The 20,328-nt window shown below is 38.6% G+C and overlaps 1 protein-coding gene and 1 long non-coding RNA gene across 14 annotated transcripts in view; both read left to right on the top strand.

Annotated features, from left to right (window-relative positions):
- Positions 1-20,328, top strand: part of CDK19 (cyclin dependent kinase 19) — a 226,365-nt gene that overhangs the window by 96,128 nt on the left and 109,909 nt on the right. The gene's annotated exons all lie outside the window — the stretch shown is intronic.
- LOC145521735 (uncharacterized) lies at positions 3,450-9,465 on the top strand. Its single transcript, XR_014065645.1, has 2 exons — positions 3,450-6,156; positions 7,603-9,465. It is a non-coding gene; the product is annotated as an uncharacterized LOC145521735 (long non-coding RNA).

Consider the following 20,328-nt stretch of genomic DNA (forward strand, 5'->3'; position numbering starts at 1 on the left):
CTCCAACACCACAGTTCAAAAACATCAATTCTTTGGCGCTTAGCTTTCCTTATGGTCCAACTCTCACATCCATATATGACTACTGGAAAAACCATAGCTTTGACTAGACAGACCTTTGTTGGCAAAGTAATGTTTCTGCTTTTTAATATGCTGTCTAGGTTGTTCATAGCTTTTCTTCCAAGGAGCAAGCATCTTTTAATTTCATGGCTGCAGTCACCATCTGCAGTGATTTTGGAACCCAAGAAAGTCTGTCACTGTTTCCACTGTTTCCCCATCTATTTGCCATGAAGTGATGGGACCAGATGCCATGATCTTCCTTTTTTGAATGTTGAGTTTTGAGCCAGCTTTTTCACTCTCCTCTTTCACTTTCATCAAGAGGCTCTTTAGTTCTCTTTGCTTTCTGCCATAAGGGTGGTGTCATCTGAATAGCTGAGGTTATTGATATTGCTCCCAGCAATCTTGATTCCAGTTTGTGTTTCATCCAGCCTGGCATTTCACATGATGTACTCCGCATATAAGTTAAATAAGCAGGGTGACAATATACAGCCTTGATGTACTCCTTTTCATATTTGGAACCAGTGTTTTGTTCCATGTCCAGTTCCAACTGTTGCTTCTTGACCTCATACAGATTTCTCAGGAGGCAGGTGAGGTGGTCTGGTATTCCCATCTCTATAAGAATTTTCCACAGTTTATTGTGATCCACACAGTCAAAGGCTTTGACATAGTCAATAAAGCAAAAGTAGATGTTTTTCTGGAATTCTCTTGCTTTTTCTGTGATCCAGTGATGTTGGTAATTTGATTTCTGGTCCCTCTGCCTATTGATACCGTTTCCTAATTATCTTTCAGATCCACCAATTTTTATTTCCTCCGCCACCATCCTAATTTAGACTGTAATCATCTCTTAAATTACTGCAGAGGTCTTTTGCTTATTTAATTAATTTTGATTGGAATATAATTGCCTTTACAGTGTTGTTTTTCTGCTGTGCAGCAAAGTGAATCAGCTGTACGTACACATCTCTCTTCCATTTTTGGATTTCCTACCTATTTAGGTCACAATAGCAGAGACCTTTTAATGTTATTCTCCCTGTTCTCTCCTCACCTCCTACCTATTCACAAAAGCACAGTTTGCTTAAAATCCTTTTCTTCTTGGGATGCAGTCCAGTTTCCTTAATGTGACTTACCTGTTCTGTTTGAACTGGCCCTGCCTCGTTTTCCTTCAGCTTTAACTTGCTTTCCCCATTTTAAACCAGCTTTACTAAAGTTCACATGCATTGTTCTTTTTTGCCTCTGAGCCTTGACACATTCTGTTCCTTTTCTCCAGAAGGAGAGAGAGAAGAAATGAAGCTGTAGTGACCAGAAGCACTGACTCAGGTGGATCTTGGATCTGCTCCTTAACTAGCTGTGTGATCTAGAATGATCTAACCTCTCTGCTTTCAGTGTCCTCATTTGTAACAATGGAGAGAGTATAGTACTTGCTCCCTAGCATGTTAATGAGGATTAAAAGAGTTAATGTAGTTGAGGTTCTAAGAATGATGCCTACCTCATACTGCTGCTGCTGCTGTCACTTCAGTCGTGTCTGACTCTGTGCGACCCCATAGACGGCAGTGCATCAGGTTCCCCCGTCCCTGGGATTCTCCAGGCAAGAACACTGGAGTGGGTTGCCATTTCCTTCTCCAATGCATGAAACTGAAAAGTGCAAGTGAAGTCACTCAGTCGTGTCCGACTCTTAGCGACCCCGTGGATTGCCGCCTACCAGGCTTCTCCATCCATGGGATTTTCCAGGCAAGAGTACTGGAGTGGGTTGCCATTGCCTTCCCCAATGACAAAATAAATATACTTTTTTCCCCCTCATAAATTACAGGTTGATTGGCTCATTATTATTGGTATTTTTGTTCTTGGCTGGGCAATAGCTTCCTTTTTCTAACCCCTTGTTTTTCAGTTTTTTAGGTTTTTAGTGACTAGAATTTGATCTTAGGTTGACATTCCTGTGAAATGGATCATCTGACATGGATCATTAGGTCTACCTGAATTTTTATACAAACTAATCCAGATCAACCTATATGGAAACTAAAAGAAAATTAATTCTTAATAGCTAATAGCTGACTGTTTACTTCATGATATATGTCATGTTGATTAAAGTTTCAAGTAAAGTCCTTTAAAGAAATTCACTTTTTCCATATTTCAGAGATTGTGGATTATAATGGTTCAAATGGTTTGAATTCTAGCAAAGATACTATGTTAGGAATAGACTCTCTGAAAGGAAGAACTCTGTTTTTCTTGGTATTCATAATTCTGCTTACACTGAATACTTGCCAGAATACTTCTGACACCAGAGATGTATAGGTTTTTTCCCCATACTGACCAGTTCTCAGACACCAGCTGGGAATCCTACAATTTAACCCAGTTTCGACACTAACTGCTCAGAGTTGATACAGACCCCAGATTAAGGGCTTAGGCCCACTAGACTGACTCTCTTCAGATGCTGGTGGCAACTGATGGGTCCCCAAGTTGCCCACAACCCCTTACTCAGCTACCAACTAGAGGTTCCCATGACCCCCTCCTCAAGTTCAGTCATGTGGTAGAATGGCTCATAGAACTCAGGAAAACAGTCTACTTACTGGGTTACTGGTTTATTACAAAGGATATATTAAAGGATACAAATGAACAGCCAGATGAAGAATATATAGGGTTAGGTCTATGTCTGGAACGGTCCCAAGCACAGGAGCTTATGTTCCCATGGAATTTTGGGATGTGCCAACTGCCCGCCCCTCCCCAGCAAGTGGATGGGTTCTTGTTCACCAACCCAGAAGCTCTCTGAACTCTGTACTTTAGGGATTTTTATGGAGGCTTCTGGAGAAGGAAATGGCAACCCACTCCAATATTCTTGCCTGGAGAATCCCAGGGGTCGCACAGAGTCGGACACGACTAAAGCGACTTAACAGCAGCAGCAGCAGCATGGAGGCTTCATTATGTAGATGGGATAGATTAAATTGTTGACCATCGGTGGATAATTAAATCCCCAGGCTCCCATTTGGGTTGGGGCAGCAGTAGGGGACACTGAAAGTTCTAATCATCTGGTTTGTTCCCCTTGCAACCAGTCTCCATCCAGTGGCTATCTAGGGACTTTCCAAAAATCACCTTTACAACATAAACTCAGATGTGGTTGAAAGGGGTTTGTTATGAATAACTGAAGAGCTTCTTTATTTTTATCCTTCTGGAGATATTCCAGGAGTAAAAAATGAATAATATAATAAAAGATACTCCTATGCTCTAATCTCTTAGGAAATTACAAGTATTTTAGGAGCTGTGATCCAGGAGCCCTGGAGGAAGACCCCACAATATATGTTTCTTACTCTATTACAATATCACATTCTCTGTTATCATGGTACTTAAAATCAGCCAGGAGAAACATGCAAAAACTTAAAGCTTATCAAAAGAGGATTCCTCAGTGGTCTAGATTTGCCTGAACTTGCAGTAATGTGAAAAATGTGTATGTATTTAAATTCTAAATGTTGATTTTGATATCTTGCTAGTTTCTCTTGTGAATATTTGTTTTTCATTGATACTTACAATTTGATATAACTTCGTGAAGACTGACATCTAAAAGTATAACTAAAGAAGCTGGTTGATGATCTAGATCTATCTCTTCTGATGATGCTAGACTAGAGAATGACAAAATATTGATACTTTTCTCCTTCTCTCCTAGGAGATTGTTGCTTTCTGGTGAAATTTTAAATATGCATATGTTTCCAATAAAAATATTGGTGTTTGATTCTTACTGTCATTTGAATTTTATTCCCCAGAATATTTTATTTTTATCTTTAGGATATACCTTTTTAAAAGAAGATTTTTCCAGATTTTCTTTATGCTGAAAACATTTTTTAAGTTGATCAAGACTAATAAACAAAAGTTTATTTCAATGCAACAAATGTTTAGTTTCTGCTATTTGTGAGGTACTTTGTTAGCTCCTAAAAAATATACAAAAATGAATAAGATATTTTTCCTCTATCTCCAGAAGAGGGAGGATACTATGAGTCAATTTTAAGTAAGTGTAATAACAAAATAGAGTTTGGTACAGTTTTTTTGTTTTCCTTTGAGAGAATTTTGAACAAAATCTTTGCTCTACTAATCATGCTCTTTTGAAACATCAACAACTGTTGATATGACCACCTCTTTTCCATTCTTTCCAGTTTGACTTCACTTCTGCATTTGATGCTTTTACCACTTACTTTTTGATACTGTTCTTTGGCTTCTATATACAACTTACTATTTTTCTCTTACTTCTCTAACTACTGTTTATTAGTTGCTTCCCTCCTCGTTTTTTTTTTATTAAGAAAAGTTTTGTATATAAATAAATAAGGGAATAATTATATTATTTGAAAATTCTTTAGGTTTAGTCAGAATTTGCAATAACGCCATGAGTGCAGCGAGTCTGGTTTAATTATGCCATAAAGCTGTCTGTGCCTAGTTTCTTCAGTTTTACCATTTATGGTTTTATAAAAGTTATCCATATGGGTCCACTTGGTTTGGACTCATAGGCAAATTGGTCTCCAGCCAGATACTCCATCTTGTTATGTATCACACCTCTCCATAGAGCTGAAATGCTCCCTTAAAGAGAAACTTTAAAAAACCCCACAAACTCCAGTTTAGATTTGGCAGTCACTGTACTGTGGTGTTTGAGTGTTTTAGACTTAGCAATAAATAGTGTTTTAAAACTAACATGGAAGGAACTGAGAGGTGCCTTTCTCACTGCTCAGGTTGCCTGTTGCCTCTGCCATGACTTGCTGCAAAGCCAGCACTGAACATTATTTTCACTTTTCTGCTATTTTTTTTAAAAAATGAAATCATCTCTGGATTTTTTTCAGTTAGCAAAAGCAGGTATTAAAATGGATCTTTTGTTAAAATTAAGTGACATAAAGAAGATTTTCAAAAAGTGGAGGATACCTGTATTTCTCTCTTGCATTATTAGGGATTGGCTGTTAACTCATTTCCAGAGGAGACTTCAATCTCTAACCTTTATATTCATGATCCACACATAGAAAGGAGGAAGAGACAGGAGAAATTGATTTATTTCTTCATGTACAGAACTGTGAAATAGGGCACCTCTTATATACAATATAAGTTAAAAATTGTGTTTTTAACTTCTAAAGAATCAATAATTTAATCAAATAAATCCGTGTGGGATTAAAAATGACAAAAAAAAATAATAAAACTAAAAAAGGTTTTATAAAAGCAGAGAAGTTCAGAGTTCAAACTCTAGAACAATTAATATCTACATAAGCTCCATCTAGGGTTAGCTGTTATCATTTTTGTATGTTTTTTCTCTCTTACTGTTTATACATGTAAATTGTTTTTTGTTTGCATAGAACCATTTGAAATTAAGTTGCCACTGTAATGACATTCTACTCCAAAATACTTATATATCTCCTAAGAATAAAGATATTCTTCTGCATAACCATGATGCCATTGTCCTGTGTTTACAAGTAATTAAAAAAAAATTTACCGCAGTGAAATAATATATAATATCTAGTCTATGTTTAAAATTTCCCAGGTGTCCTGAAAATACATTCTTGTAGCTGTTTTTAATGTAAACTACAATCTAGCCAAGGTTTTCATGCATAATATTTCATTGTTACATGTCTTGAGTAGACTAATTCTCCAACCTTTTTAAGGAGTTCTTTTTGGTTTGTTTTTATTTTTTAGAAGGCAGACCAATTTTCTGGTAGTGTCTCGCATCTAGATTTTCCTATTATCAAGGACCCTGATGTTTCCTACAACCTGTTGAAGGGTGGCATTTAGTAGAGAAGGGCCTTCCAACCCCTGTGGCTTTGCTACTGTGAATAGGTTATGAGTCCCATTATTAATCCTCTTAAGTTCTTTGGCCACTGGTGAAATTTGGGTCAGTGAAAGCCCATGAGTCCTTTCGCCTTCACCCGTGAGCGTTGTCAGTTTACTCTGGTAAACAGTATGCATGTTAACGTTAGGTAGGTGCCAGGCTGAAGTTGAAGTTCCAGTACTTTGGCCACCTGATGTGAAGAGCTGACTCATTGGAAAAGACCCTGATGCTGGGAGAGATTGAAGGCAAAAGGAGGATGAGATGGTTGGATGGCATCACCAACTCAGTGGACATGAGTTTTGAGCGATCTCCAGGAGATGGTAAAGGACAGGGAAGCCTGGTGTGCTGAAGTCCATGGAATGGCAAAGAGTTGGACATGACTGAGCGACTGAACAACAACAATAGGATGTGAAAGAGCCCAGACCACCACCTTTCAGCTTTTCTTCTGTGCTCTTTCTCTTTGTGATCACGTTTGCTCCTCTGCTTTTAACAGTTGCCTGTGTAATGAAGTTTTCTAAATTGCCCTTTATTTCCTTTTTTTCATCTTCTCCTGGCTAGCCAGTAGTCACTCTAAAATCTACACTAAAAAATGAATTTATTCTTTGCTTGCTAACTGGCTCATTGTCAGTACTGTTCTTTGTTTGGCTTAGTGGGAGTAGAAGGTATAGTGTAACTAGCTTTGCTTTCACTGAGACAACACGCTGACTGGAAACCTCAGTCTTCAGCTGTTTCTCTGCTTAGCACTCTCTTGTTTACACGTACACATATGTGCATATGTATTTTATTCATCAAATACATCTTTAAGTACAATGTTTCTATATATATTTGGCCACAGTAGATAAGACTATATCTGGATGGCCTCTTGAATGCATTCCTTCCATTCTTACCATATTTATTCTAATTTTGATCTTCATCAATCCTTCCTAGAACTTTTACAATGTTCTCTCTACCTCTGGCTTTAAACCCTGTGATTCATTCTACATTCTGTCTTATTGAGACTACTTGCTTGATCATATGTTTCTTTTTTCTTTTTTTTTGATCATATGTTTCTCTTGCTTGAAAACCTCTGATGGCTTCCCATATTATACAGAAAAAATGCTAGCTTTTTAGCATATCATACAAGACTATGCTAATTCCATCTTCTTTGCTCTTTTTATGTATTCATCTCTTGGGTTCTAGCTATACCTGTCTTCTGCTGATTTCTTGAGTATAATGTGGATTTTACTCTTCAAACTTTGTTCATATATTTCTGGTGTCCATAAGGCTCTGACCCCCTCTTCTTTGCTTAATGAAATCCTGCTTATGTTTCAAGGTCAGCTTGGAATATTCCCTTTGAAAATTATTTACCTAATATCCCTCTTTATCTACTCGCTGCACCAGAACCAAACCCTTAACATTCTTTATCTGATATACTTTGCACATTTGTCTGTTATAGTGCTTATCAGATTGTATGCCTTGCTTTTGTGTTTCTCAGTGTAAAGGTTCAAAAGGGAAAGAATCATCTTGTTTTTACTTCTGTTCTTAGAGCATAAAGCCTGGCACATAGCACATGCTTAGTAAAGCATTTCTGAAAGGAAAGTCTGACATTCCTTGTTACTTTACCTTCTGTAGCAGGTAAGTCTAACTTGAGATCATGAATTCTCAAAGGAAGATAATAGTTTATATAAGGTAATTGGTTTACACTAAATATCTGCTAATGATTCAGTTCAATTCAGTCGCTCAGTTGTGTCCGACTCTTTGTGACCCCATGAACAACAGCACGCCAGGCCTTCCTGTCCATCACCAACTCCTGGAGTTTACCCAGACTCATGTCCATTGAGTCGGTGATGCCATTAACCATCTCATCCTCTGTCGTCCCCTTGTCCTCCTGCCCTCAATCTTTCCCAGCATCAGGGCCTTTTCAAATGAGTCAGCTCTTCCCATCAGGTGGCCGAAGTATTGGAGTTTCAGCTTCAACATCAGTCCTTCCAATGAACACCCAGGACTGATCTCCTTTAGGATGGACTGGTTGGATCTCCTTGCAGTCCAAGGGACTCACAAGTCTTTTCCAATACCACAGTTCAAAAAGCATCAATTCTTCGGCGCTCAGCTTTCTTTATAGTCCAACTCTCACATCCATACATGACTACTGGAAAAACCATAGCCTTGACTAGACAGACCTTTGTTGGCAAAGTAATGTCTCTACTTGTCTAGGTTGGTCATAACTTTCCTTCCAAGGAGGAAGCGTCTTTTAATTTCATGGCTGCAGTCACCATCTGCAGTGATTTTGGAGCCCCCCAAAATAAAGTCAGCCGCTGTTTCCACTGTTTCCCCATCTATTTGCCATGAAGTGATTGGACCGGATGCCATGATCTTAGTTTTCTGAAAGTTGAGTTTTAAGCCAACTTTTTCACTCTCCTCTTTCACTTTCATCAAGAGGCTCTTTAGTTCCTCTTCACTTTCTGCCATAAGGGTGGTGTCATCTGCATATCTGAGATTATTGATATTTTTCCTGGCAGTCTTTATTCCAGCTTGTGCTTCATCCAACCCAACGTTTCTCATGATGTACTCTGCATATAAGTTAAATAAGCAGGGTGACAATAGACACCCTTGATGTACTCCTTTCCTGATTTGGAACCAGTCTGTTGTTCCATGTCCAGTTCTAACTGTTGCTTCCTGACCTGCATACAGATTTCTCAGGAGGCAGGTCAGGTAGTCTGGTATTCCCATCTCTTGAGGAATTTTCCACAGTTTGTTGTGATCCACACAGTCAAAGGCTTTAGCATAATCAATAAAGCAGAAGTAGATGTTTTTCTAGAACTCTCTTGCTTTTTCGATGATCCAGCGCATGGTGGCAATTTGATCTCTGGTTCCTCTGCCTTTTCTAAAACCAGCTTGAACATCTGGAAGTTCACAGTTGACGTATTGCTGAAGCCTGGCTTGGAGAATTTTGAGTATTACTTTGCTAGTGTGTAAGATGAGTGCAGTTGTTTGGTAGTTTGAGCATTCTTTGGCATTGCCTTTCTTTGGGATTGGAATGAAAACTTACCTTTTCCAATCCTATGGCCACTGCTGAGTTTCCCAAATTTGCTGACATATTGAGTGCAGCACTTTCACAGCATCATCTTTTAAACTTAACACTTTAAAAATATGTTTGTTTATTTTTGTCTGCGCTGGGTCTTTATTGCTGGGTGGGGGTTTTCTCTAGTTGCGGTGAGTGGGGGCTACTCTCTAGTTGCAGTGCATTGGCTTCTCATTGTGGTTTCTCTTGTTGCAGAGCATGGACTCTAGGGCGCTCGGGCTAAATAGTTGTGGTGCATGGGCTTAGTCAACCTCATAACGTGTGGAATCTTCCTGGACCAGGAATTGAACCCATGTGCCCTGCATTGGCAGGTGGATTCTTAACCACTGGACCACCAAAGAAGCCCCTATTTTTGATACCCGAATCGTAAAGCATTACTGCAGATATGTTTGTTCTAATTAAAATCACTTCTGAGCAGTAAGAATTTGCCATAAATAGGAGTTTCTGAGATTTTATTATTTTAGAGCTTTTAAAATAGTAAATGTTTATCTGAATTAGAATTCTGAATGAAACAAATAGTATAAAATGAACTATTTTATTTGAGAATAATATGCTGTTCATTGAGAAAGAGAAGAGAAAGAGATGTATATTAATAAATCAGTTTTAAGAAAAGAGATTAAATAAAAGTCTTTCTAAAGAATGGAGGTAAAAAAATAGATTTCTGTGTTGCAAGGGAATACTGGACTTGAATAAGGGAGCCTCCTACTGTACTTTGGTGATGTTTAGAGAATGAGTAGATGAAATATATGACAGATGAAACATAAAGAAGGTGCTGCTATTTGACATTATTTGTTAATAAGGGGAATACAAAATAATGACAATACCCTGTGGTGGTGGCGGTGGTGGTGGTTCCTTCGCTAAGTCTGGTCCAGTTCTTTGCAACCCCATGGACTGCAGCACTCCAGGCTCCTCTGCCCTCCGCTATCTCCTGAGGTTCACTCAAATTCATGTCCATTGAGTTGGTGAACCCTGAGGTACAAGATTTTTAATTGAGAATTATTTTTGAAGGACTCTTCAGTTCAGTTCAGTCACTCAGTCGTGTCCGACTCTTTGCGACCCCATGAATCGCAGCACGCCAGGCCTCCCTGTCCATCACCAGCTCCTGGAGTTTACCCAAACTCATGTCCATCGAGTCGGTGATGCCATCCAGCCATCTCATCCGGAAGGACTATTGTCATTTAAATTAAAAATCCTGATAATTAAAAATGCTATGGTGTTGAATTGTTATGGCAAGTCAAATGATATGATGTCTGGGTTTTGTTTCAAAATAAGATAAGTGGAGGTAGTAGAAATAAGACTGGCCATGTGTTGATAATTGTTGAAGCTATATGATAGAGTATCACTGTCATTTATTTTGTAAAGAGTTTACAAATAAGGAATCATTACTGCTATGCTGATGCTGAGTGAATACAGAGTGATATTGAGTAATTCAGAATTACCAGTGTAAAACTAAATGATACTTCTTTAGTTTTGTTTTCCAAGTTTTTATTCCATATTATTGTGTTCTTCTTTTTCTATGAGATATGGAAGCCTCTTAAATTGCTAAGCCAAATCATCACATATTAAGGGAAAGAGATTTAACATTGATTATGGCAGCATTCTTCTCGAAGAAGACAATTATTGACAAACCCACAGTTAACGTCATACTCAGTGGTGAAAAGCTGAAAGCACTCTCTCTAAGATCAGGAATAAGACAGGAATGCCCACTCTAACCATGTTTATTCAGCATAGTTTTGGAAGTCCTAGCCACAGCAATCAGAGAAGAAAAAGAAATAAAAGGAATCCAAATTGGAAAGAAGTAAAACTGTCACTGTTTGCAGATGATATGATACTGTACATAGAAAATCCTAAAGATGCCTGTAGAAAACTACTAGAGCTCATCACTGAGTTCAGTAAAGTTGCTAGATTCAAAATAAGTACCCAGAAATCTTTTGCATTTCTATACACTATCATTGAAATACCAGAAAGAGAAATTAAGGGAACAATTCCATTTACCATTACAACAAAAAGAATAAATACCTAGGAATAAACCAACTTAAGGGGGCAAAAGATCTGTACTCCAAAATCTGTCAGACACACAAAAAAGATGATGCATGTGGAAAGATAAACCATGTTCTTAGATGGGAAGAATCAGTGTTAAAATCACCATACTACCCAAGGTCTACTGATTCTATGCAATTCCTATCAAATTACCAATAACATTTTTCACAGAACTGGAACAAAAAATTTAAAAATTTGTGTATAAACAGAAAAGACCTTGAATAGTCAAAACAGTCGAGAAAGAGTACTATATTTCTGGTGATTTCATTAATTTGAATACTGTTCTTAAAGTTTGGCAAAGAAAACTTAGAGGATGAATTCATAGAATTGTTTGTTTTCTTAAGGAATGTGAGACAGAGGTTCAGAAATTGTTCTTTCTTCTTCCTGCTTTTTCTCCTTTTCTCATTCCCATGTTGCCTCAGTTTCTTTTCGAGGTGCCAAAAAAATTATCTGTGTGCTACTTTCTCCGATCCAGTATCACATCTGTGGGCTCAAGTCTTTTAAATCTGAAACTCCCTCAGTAAATTTTTTTTTTAACTGAGGTATATTGACAAGCAATATTAGTTCCAGGTGTAAAACACTGTAATGATTCGATGTTTGTATATATTGAAATGATCACCACAATAAGCCTGTTAACATCTTTAGGGCATCTCCCTTTTGGACTTCTCAGATATTTTATTTTTGATTAGAGTTTTTCTTTCTAGCTAAAAGAAGGATTTACAAGCTGAAGAATCTTCAGAGATGTGACCCGAGTCTCCTTAATGGTATCATCCTCTGCATCAACCAAGCTCAGAACCCCAGACTTATCCTGGATTCAGACTTCTTAATTTTCATTATTTGTTCATTTGGTCCTGCCAATTCCTCTTATTTCTAAAATGACTATCACAAGTATTCCTTCTTTTTGCCAGTCTTACTATTGCCATTCTGTTTTGGAGAATGTTGTGCTTGGAAGGTTTCATCTCAGATCTGCTTCTGGCTGCTAGCCTAGCTTTAGCTTCTTCATTTTCATGAGGAGGTTTTAACAGGATTGTCATAAGCCCCTTTTGGAAGCTAACTTTCTGTTATGCTAATCCAGGGTCTTTCCTTGTCACACTTTCATTGCACTAATCTCCTAATTGTTTTCCATACCTCTAATCTCAGTCCTTTCTAATAAGATTAATCTTTGTACATAACTTTCCTTGCCATTAGGTTAAAATCTTGTATTTACTGGTCTCTATTCATGTCATCATTTCTCTGCTTAGTTGTTATTGGCACATTGAGACAAAATGGAAGTTTCTCCCATCTCCACAGTCTTTCTCTCCTTCACTTACATAATCAAATTAGTTGCTAAATTCTGTCACCCCTAATGTTATTCAGTCACCAAGTCATGTCCGACTTCTTGTGACCCCATGAACTGCAGCACGCCAAGCTTTTCTGTCCTTCACTGTCTCCAGAGTTTGTTGAAGTTCATGTCCATTGCGTTGGTGATTCTATCTAACTGTCTCATCCTCTGCCACCCCCTTCTCCTTTTGCCTTCAGTTTTTCCCAGCATGAGGGTCTTTTTCAGTGAGTTGGCTCTTCACATCAGGTGGTCAAAGTATTGGAGCTTCAACTTCAGCAGCAGTGTTTCCAATTCATATTCAGGGTTGATTTCCTTTAGGATTGATTGGTTTGATCTTGCTGTCCAGGGGACGACTCTCAAGAGTCTTCTTCAGCGCCACAGTTGGAAAGCATCAATTCTTTGATGCTCAGCCTTCTTTAAGGTCCAACTCTCACATCCGTACATGACTATTGGAAAAACCACAGCCTTGACAATACAGACCTTTTGTCGGCAAAATGATGTCTCTGCTATTTAATATGCTGTCTAGGTTTGTCATAGCTTTTCTTCCAAGGAGCAAGCGTCTTTTAATTTCATGGCTGCAGTCAGTCCATAGTGATTTTGGAGCCTAAGAAAATAAAATCTGTCCCTGTTTCCATTTCCCCCCCTTCTATTTGCCATGAAGTGATGGAACTGGATGCCATGATCTTAGTTTTTTGAATGTTGAGTTTTATGCCAGCTTTTTCACTCTCTTCTTTCACCTTCATCAAGAGGCTCTTTAGTTCCTTTTCACTTTCTGCCATTGGAGTGGTATCATCTGCATATCTGAGGTTGTTGATATTTCTCCTGGCAATCTTGATTGTGATTTATCCAACCCAGCGTTTCTCATGATAACTCTCCATATAAGTTAAATAAGCAAGGTGACCATATACAACCTTGACATACTCCTTTCCCAATTTGGAACCAGTCTGTTGTTCCATGTCCGGTTCTAACTGTTGCTTCTTGGCCTGTGTACAGGTTTCTCAAGAGGTAGGTAAGGTGGCTTGGTACTTCCATCTCTTCAAGAATTTTCCACATTTTCTTGTGATCCACACAATCAAAGGCTTTAGCATAGTTAATAAAGCAGAAGTGGATGTTTTTTCTGGAATTTCCTTGCTTTCTCTGTGACCCAACAAATATTGGCAGTTTGATCTGGTTCCTCTGCGTTTTCTAAACCCAGCTTGTACATCTGGAAGTTCTCGGTTCATGTACTGCTGAAGATCTTGAAAGATTTCGAGAATATCTTTGTTAGCATGTGAAATGAGTTCAATTGTATGGTAGTTTGAATGTTCTTTGGCATTGCCTTTCATTGGGATTGAAATGAAAACTGACCTTTTCCTGTCCTGTGGTCACTGCAGACTTTTCCAAATTTGCTGGCATATTGAGTGCAGCACTTTAACAGCATCGTCTTTTAGGATTTGAAATAGCTCAGCTGGAATTCCACTATGTCTACTAGCTTTGTTCATTGTAATTCTTCCTAAAGCCCACTTGACTTCACACTCCAGAATGTCTGGCTCTAGGTGAATGACCATACTATCGTGATTAACTGGTTCATTAAGACTTTTTTGGTATAGTTCTGTGTATTCTTGCCACCTCTTCTTAATCTCTCCTGCTTCTGTTAGGTCCTTGTTGTTTCTGTCCTTTATTGTGCCAATCCTTGCATGAAATTTCCCCTTGATAATCTCCAGTTTTCTTGAAGAGATTTCTGGTCTTTCTCGTTATATTGTTTTCCTCTATGTCTTTGTCTGTGTTCACTTAAGAAGGCTATTCGTGATATTCTTTGGAACTGTGCATTCAGTTGGGTATACATGCATGCATGCTAAGTAGCTTCAGTAGTGTCCAACTCTGTGCGACTCTATGGACTGTAACCCGCAAGGCTCCTCTGTCCATAGGATTCTCCAGGCAAGAATACTGGAATGGATTGCTATGCCTTCCTCCAGGGGATCTTCTTGACCCAGGGATCAAACCTGCGTCTCTCTTGTCTCCTGCATTGACGGGTGGGTTCTTTACCACTAGCGCCACCTGGGAAGCCCTTAGTTGGGTGTATCTTTCTCTTTTTCCCCTTGCCTTTTGCTTTTTTTCTTTCCTAAACTATTTGTTAAGTCTTGTCAGAGAACCACTTTGCCTTCTTGCATTTCTTTTGCTTTGAGACGGTTTTGGTCCCTACTTCCTGTACACTGTTATGAACCTCTGTCCATAGTTCTTCAGTCACTCTGTCTACCACATCTAATTCCTTGAATCAAATCCTCGCTTCCACTGTATAATCATAAAAGATTTGATTTAGGTCATACCTGAATGGCCTAGTGGTTTTCCCTACTTTCTTCAATTTAAGTCTGAATTTTGCAATAAGGAACTGATGGTCTGAGCCACAGTCAGCTTCAGGTCTTGTTTTTGCTGACTGTATAGAGCTTCTCCATGTTCAGCTGCAAATAACGTAATTAATCCGTTTTCAGTATTGGCCATTTGATGATGTCTACATGTAGACTTGTCTCTTGTGTTGTTGGAAGAGAGTGTTTGCTCTGACCAGTATGTTCTCTTTACAAAACTCTGTTAGCCTTTGCTCTGCTTCATTTTGTACTCCAAGGTCAAACTTGCCTGTTACTCCAGGTGTATCTTGACTTCCTGCTTTTGCATTCCACTCCCCAATGATGAAAAGGACATCATTTTTGGTGTTAGTTCTAGAAGGTCTTGTAGGTCTTCATGGAACCAGTTAACTTCAGCTTCTTTGGCATTAGTGGCTAGAGCATAGATTTAGATTACTGTTGAATAGATTACTGATGTTGAATGGTTTGCCTTGGAAACAAACCAAAATCATTCTGTCATTTTTGAGACCGCACCCATTACTCCATTTTAGAGTCTTTTGTTGACTATGAGGGCTACTCCATTTCTTTCTAAAGGATTCTTCCCCACAGTAGTAGATAAAATGGTCATCTGAATTAAATTTGCCCATCCCTGCCATCTTAGTTCACTGATTCCTAAGATGTTGATGTTCACTCTTGCCATCTCTTGTTTGATCAAGTGCAATTTAGCTTGATTCATGGACCTAACATTCTGGGTTCCTATGCAGTATTGCTCTTTACAGCCTTGGGCTTTCACCACGAGACACATCCATGACTGAGCATTGTTTCTGCTTTGACTTAGCCTCTTCATTCCTTCTGGATCTTTTAGTTATTGCCCTCTGCCCTTCCTCAGTAGCATATTGGACCCCTTCTGGCCTGGGGGCTCATCTTCTGGTGTTATATCTTTTTGCCTTTTCATTCTTCTCATGGCAAGAATACTGAAGTGGTTTGCCATTTCCTCCAGTGGACCATGTTTTGTCAGAACTCTCCACTATGACCTGTCCATCTTGGGTGGCCCTGCTTGGCATGCCTCATAGCTTCATTGAGTTATGCAAGGGGCTATGATCCATGAAGGTACTCCTAAAGTAGGAATGACTTGAGTCCATAATTGTTCTCCTCTGCCTATTCTAATCTAGTCTTCATCTTCTCTGGACATTTGAGCAACCTACCAGATGTTTGCTCTGCCATCAGTTTGTAGTTAACATTTGTCTTTTTGAGCAAAGGTTTGTTATGTATGTTCTCTGTTCTCAAAACTTTTTGCTCCTCACTGTTTACATATGAAGTACACGTTATTTTGTGGCGCTTCCTTGGTTCCTTCCGTCTTCTTTTCTAACCTAACCTCATCTCTTGCCCTTTGTCATTGTGCCCTCGGCTTCCAGCTATACTGAATACCAGCTCTTTCCTGAATATGCCTCTTAGTTTTTTCATGCCCTACTTCTGCCTGAAATTCTCTGACCCTCCCATCATCCCTTCTCTTTCCAGGAAACTCTTCCCTCAAAGGTATTACTCTGTAGTTGTCTTCCTTAAATACCAGTGGCATTCTGTCTGTGCTTATAGTGCATATGTCTTGGGCACAGAGGCGGTCGTATCAGAGTTATCTGTTTATATTTCCTACTCGCTGAAAATCCCTTTCTAGGTGGGTTGTGAACTCTGTGATATCTAGGGTAGCTAGTCTCTAATTTTGTTCATCCTCAGAATTTGGCACAGTGTTGGAATGTAAAATATTGACTCTGCATTTGTTTGTTGCTTGATGTAAAATAAAATAGTAAGGACCTTCCGTTTTCCTTCGAAACAAAAAGGATTTTAACCCTATTAGTTTGAAGACTGAAAAATTTCGCTTGACTTTGCTTGAGCTTGAATTCCCTCATCTTTTTTTTTTAATTTATTTTAACTGGAGGCTAATTACAATATTGTGGTGGTTTTTGCCTCCCTCATCTTTTCTTAAAAGAGTCTTCTAAATTGTTTGTCTGTCATACATTCTTGGGACCAAAGATGGCCCAGGCCGATTTGGACAGCTGGTAGTATTATTGATAGGAGCCAGAAAGCCTTGGACATGTCTAATTATATAAAAGTGAGGTTTGGCCAAACCTTAACTGCACTCATGCATACAGGCTGTTGAATGATTCTTCAGCTTGCTGAAAGTGACTGGACGCTGGATACCAAGTTTGAGCATTTCTGAAAGGCATAAGACTATGTTTTTCATTAAACTGGTTCCTAATATTTCAGTCAAAAGATGAACCTGGTTCTTGAGGCTTGAGAAGTTCTTCCCTGAATTGCATTTAGATTTTCCCACTGAGCCTAGTTTTCTAACTGGGATAAAGCTTTCATTTTAAGGCTGCCATTTCTACAATTTGCACAAGTGTGTGCTTCGTATTTTTTTCTACTATCTATAGAATTGCTTGCATCAAGAGTTTTCCAGAACAGTGTCTCAGATGGAAAATGTAATAGAATCCCAGTCTCTGCCAAATTAATTTTTCTGTTTTGTTGTTATATAACGTTCCCATTGAACAATTTTGTGTGTGTGTGTGTGTGTGATGAATGCTGAGAAGGAAGCTGGCATGCTTTTGGTACAAATTGCAGATGTATAAGAGAAATGTCTTAAAAAAATTTTTTTTAATTTATTCTTTTTGGCTCTGTTGCGTGGCATGTGGGATCTTAGTTCCCTGACCAGGGATCAAGCTTACACCCCCTGAAGTGGAAGCTCAGATCTTAACCACTGGACAACCAGGGAAGTCCCAGGAGAAATGTTTTTAAGTTTAAAGCATTCTGTATTAAATAAAACCAAGTTTATCCTATATATTTACATTTAATTCACCTGGATTTACTTAGTAAACTCCTTTAATTATTTTCAATGTGCAGTTGCTCTAACTGTAGTATCTAATATATACTAAAATTTAGCAAGCAGTTTCCCTGAAGGCTTTGGAATTACTTTGTCTTTATTATAGTAAATAATAACTTCTTTTATTTTAGAAATAAAATGGTTTTAAGAAAGAACTAAGCTACCTCTAAAAGCTAGGTTGTCATAGCCATGGAGGCCAGGTTCACCCGATTTTCAGCCTTTTCAAGTAAAAGAGTAAATTATACCTTTATGAAACTTCATATTATCTGTGTCTGAAATATATAAGCTGTGGGGTGTGAATTTTCACATGAACTCCTGGAGAGGGGCTCTCACATGGGCTGAGAGCGATAAGGCTTCTGTGTCCCATGTGCTAGTCATCAAAATACTTGTGGGCATTGAGGGAAAGGACAGATCTTCAGTTTTCATAACTAAGGTATTGGCATCTGACCACAGATTGGCAGTGATATAGTACAGTGATGAAAGTGAGTCCATATGCCCTCTGGGTTTCTGCCACTTCTTCATATGGTGAACCTCAGAGGTGCCACATCATCACTTTATCATCTGACAGTTAACATAGAAGAGAGCTGGTAATCATGTATGCGTCTTCCTTCATTCCCAACACAAAAGCTGCAGATAAGCCTTAAGTCTGCAGATCTTTGAGTATTTTATTAATTTAGCAGATGGAAGTTATATTTAAACTTATTAAATGAAATAATTACTGGATTTGTTCATAGATCCTATCTATATAATTCAGAGCAAGAGGCCTATGCTTCAATCTATTCTGCTCAAGCTTTCAAATTCCTTTGACAGCCTGGATGTGAAATTCAAAAGTCATTAATGTGATGTGTTAATTTTGCACTTTTTGACTTACTGCAAAAATCTTATAGTTTCCATAGCAACAATAACCTATCCAGATTGTGTAATATTCTTTACAGTATTAAAAATAAAACTATGCAATTACATGAGCTTCTGGAGCACTTCATTTAGGGAACTGAGGATTGGAATATTTCTTTAAAAAGGAAAGTATAATTTCATTTGAAGATTTTGGCGTTTAACTTTAGGAATTTCTTTAATTAAATATTCAGTAGTAGATACCTGATAGTAAATTTAATTATTGATTGTGTGAAATTTGCATTGTAAGTATGGTGTTAAAGCATCTCATACACAAACGCTTTCACAGGCATACCCACACATACTTTCAAGGTAGGGGGGATATTTGGCTTTAATTACATGCAGTCACCTGCTGCTGGTGTTGATACTTCTTAGTGGCTTCTGGGTGGTCTGAAAAACGTTTAGTTTTATGTTTGGAGAAAACAGGATAGAAGAAAAGGAAAATGGGATTACTTAAGCTTTCCCTATCTTTGACGTTGCTCTTTAAAACATATCTAAGATATTACTTTGAAAATACTAAAGATTATTTTAATAGTCAACTGTTTTCAAAGCGTCAAATTATTTTGTTTTCTTTTTCTTTTCCCCTTTAATTCTAATTTAAGAGGCAATATGATATTAATACTAAAGCTGGTTAACATAACTTTCTATATCTTAACACAACTGTTTTTTTTTTTATATCACCTTCAGTGGTCTTCAAGCCTGGTGGCTCAGTCGGTAAAGAGTCTGCCTGCAATGTGGGAGTGAAGTGAAGTGAAGTGAAATGAAGTCACTCAGTCGTGTCCGACTCTCTGCGACCCCATGGACTGTAGCCTATCGGGCTCCTCTGTCCATGGTATTTTCCAGGCAAGAGTACTGGAGTGGGTTACCATTATCTTCTCCAGAGGATGTTCCTGACCCAGGGATTGAACCTGGGTCTCCCGCATTGTTGGCAGAGGCTTTACCATCTGAGCCACAAGGGCAATGCGGGAGATCTGGGTTCAATCCCTGGATTGGGAAGATCCCCTGGAGAGGGAAGTAGCAACCCAATGGCACCCCACTCCAGTACTCTTGCCTGGAAAATCCCATGGACAGAAGAGCCTGGTAGGCTGCAGTCCGTGGGGTCGTGAACAGTCGGACATGACTGAGAAACTTCACTTTCACTTTTCCCTTTCATGCATTGGAGAAGGAAATGGCAACCCACTCCAGTGTTCTTGCCTGGAGAATCCCAGGGACAGCGGAGCCTGGTGGGCTGCTGTCTATGGGGTCGCACAGAGTCGGACACGACTGAAGCGATGCAGCAGCAGCAGCAGCAGCAGCCAGTATTCTTGCCTGGAGAATTCCATGGACAAAGGAGCCTGATGGGCTACAGTCCATGGGGTCACAAAGAGTTGGACACGACTGAGTGACTAACACTTTCACTTTTCACCTTCAACATATATCTGAGTGTGTGTATTTTTTTAATATGGTATAATTTATGTATTTTCTCAGCAGTCTATGATAAACATTTTTCATGTTTCTGATGATCTTCATGATTATCATTTTAGTAATTGCAGAACAGTCTATCTGTTGACATGTGGTGCAATTTCTGTTTATCAAAATGCTGCTTGTTTCCTGAATGCCATATATTGGAAGAAAAATGTATATAATATTCAGACTGTTGGAAAAAATAACCATAACTCAATTATTTGCCCAAAACACAGATGATTGTGAAAATCTTTAAAATTCACATGAAATGATGTTTTAAAATGCATATTATGAATATGCTCTTAAACTGCTTTATCTGCTAGTAAACAGTGGGGAAAATGAGCAATAGGTAAGTAAGACGTTGAGGCACTACTTAGGTACTATGGTTTGACGAAACCTTTATGACATGATGATACATTGTTGAAGCTCTAATATAATCAAAAGGCAAAACTCTGAGGGCATGGGTTATACTCCTCTTGTCAGAATAACCAGTGATAGGAGTCACATTTGTTACATTCAGCTGGGGCCTTGCTTTGGCTGGTC

This window comes from Giraffa tippelskirchi, chromosome 9 (genome assembly GCF_054371585.1).
Source record: "Giraffa tippelskirchi isolate mGirTip1 chromosome 9, T2T-mGirTip1v1.2.pri, whole genome shotgun sequence".
NCBI classification, from domain to species: domain Eukaryota; kingdom Metazoa; phylum Chordata; class Mammalia; order Artiodactyla; family Giraffidae; genus Giraffa; species Giraffa tippelskirchi.